General features: G+C 30.4%; 1 non-coding gene across 1 annotated transcript; it reads right to left on the reverse strand.

The window, feature by feature from the left end:
* Window positions 1-1,933: 1,933 nt before the first annotated feature.
* Window positions 1,934-2,007, reverse strand: Trnan-guu (transfer RNA asparagine (anticodon GUU)). Its single transcript has one exon. It is a non-coding gene; the product is annotated as a tRNA-Asn (tRNA).
* Between the last annotated feature and the right edge of the window lie 430 nt (window positions 2,008-2,437).

The raw sequence follows: 2,437 nt of genomic DNA on the forward strand, positions 1-2,437 counted from the left end.
CAAGCGAGAAAACAAGGCAGTATTCGCGCATGCTCTTATTTAAACATGTTTGAGTTAATCTTTAATTGTAACCTCGAACCAACACACTACAACGTTTACAGTTGATACTATTAAAAGTGATTACTGGGACATTCTTTAATGGACATATTGAATTTACTGCGTTCAGATTTTTCTTCTCTCTTTCTTACTATTGAAATGTAAAAGTACTCTGTAATATTTATTTTTTGTGGTTGTACAGTTTGTTTGAATTTATGTGTATATTTGTATTAATTGACTTTTTTATTTTATTTTCTTAGCACCCAATAGACTCAGTTGATGAGCAGCGGCAGGGCCGGTGCAAGGTAAATTGGCGCCCTAGGCGAAAAACCTTAATCCTCACCCCCCCCCTCCCCCCCATCACCACCAGGACACCCAAAAATTTTTTTCCTTGCCTCAAAATACTACACGTAAGCCTAAGATTTTGTCAACAATCAAATGTAAGCAGGTGTTTTTTTTTTTTTTTTTTTTTTTTTTTACTTATTACAAATCATAAACAGGTCACCGTGGACTTTAAATAATTACTTATATCAATACAAACATTCCGAACTGTTACAAAAATCCATTTTCATTTATTTTCAATAATCGTTAAACATATTATATCAGCTGTTATGTGTCGTGCTGCGCCGCCCCAGCTACTTGGCGCCCTAGGGCCTAGGCGGTTCCTAGTTCGCCTATATGGACGCGCCGGCCCTGAGCAGTGGCTCTCTGAATATAGGGCTTGTCAACATGGTTACAAAATTTATGATATACATGTAGGTTATGATTACATACACTATTTCTAATATATGTACAATATATACATTAGCTAGCATTAAAGTTATATTACAAATTTCTAATAATGGATATTATGTTCAACAATTAAAATAAGTATTAATGAGCAGAGTTTGTTAAACATTAGAATTAGATCAATATGTCTATTTCTAGTCCTATTCACATTAATCACCGTAGTTCACATCATAGTTAAAATTCACTCACTTGCATTATTTTATACACTATGAATTATCTATACAGTCAAAATTATTGAACTTTACATTCATGCAATTATTGTTCACATGACACTTCATAGAGCAGACTAGAGTAATGGTTACGAGCTAAACACATTAATTTAAGTAGAAAATTTAATGTTGTACTCGCAAAGGCTCAAGATATATTCTTCAATTTCTTGTACACTATATAGATACTGGTTTTCAAAAATGCATTTAATTTTATTGTTAAATTTATGTATATCAGTTTCAGAAGTAACTTTTCTTTAGGTAAATTGTTGTACATTTTCAGACCAGAGTGAAATAGACTTGTTCTAAAGAGTGAGCTGTTATGTTGAGTTATCCGCAACTTGTATGCATTTCTTGTATTGTGTGTATTTCTTCATTTTTATTATAGTTATTCAGATTTCGTTTAATCAATTTGAGTGCTTGAATGGCGTATTCTGTGTAGAATGTTTTAATTTGAAGAGTTTTAAAGTAGGGTCTACAGGAAGTTCTACAATTAATCCCAGAGAGAATACGTATTGCTTTTTTTTTTTTTTTTTCCTATATCCCGGAGTCCTTACCTCCATATGGGATCTACAGATCATAAAATGAATGAATAAATAAAATAAAATAAAATAAAATAAAATAAAATAAAATAAAATAAAATAAAATAAAATAAAATAAAATAAAATAAAATAAAATAAAATAAAATAAAATAAAATAAAATAAAATAAAATAAAATAAAATAAAATAAAATATATAGTGACGCAGGTTCAAAAACGTTTCGGAAATAGGTCTAATTTGAAAATGTTTAATAGCTAAATAGTGTTTGAAAAATGCCATTTTCCAGATGGTACTTTTGAACTACAAAATAATTCTAACCAGACTTTATATGATATGTACAAACTAGAACATAAAAAAATTTACGCCCCCGGGTGGGCTCGAACCACCAACCTTTCGGTTAACAGCCGAACGCGCTAGCCGATTGCGCCACGGAGGCGAGATGCCCTGAAGACACTTATTTAATATGATACATTGATATATTAATATTTACATAAAAATAATTTAAAAGAAAATTGAATGTTGTAAGATATAATGTTATCACAGAACTCTAGACAAACCGATCTTCGCCGTAGAATTGAGGAAAATTGTAAAAGGGTGTTAGTAATTACTGTCTTTCCTGCCGCTATATTAGCGTTGGATGTATGATTTATTATTAAAAAAAAAATATTAAAAACTAAATTAAACCATTATTTCAGGGTGAAATCGCGGAAGTATTAATAGCCTGTGTGTTAATACTGTTAATCCAGTTTTTTGAGCTACCATTTTTCTTCTTCAAAATGTCATTTAAATCCATTAAAAAATTCTTATTTTTATGTATATAGACAGCAAATCTGTTTTGCCTATAACCAAATCTGAACATATTTTCC

This window comes from Bacillus rossius, chromosome 3, assembly GCF_032445375.1.
Source record: "Bacillus rossius redtenbacheri isolate Brsri chromosome 3, Brsri_v3, whole genome shotgun sequence".
In the NCBI taxonomy this organism is placed as follows: Eukaryota; Metazoa; Arthropoda; class Insecta; order Phasmatodea; family Bacillidae; genus Bacillus; species Bacillus rossius.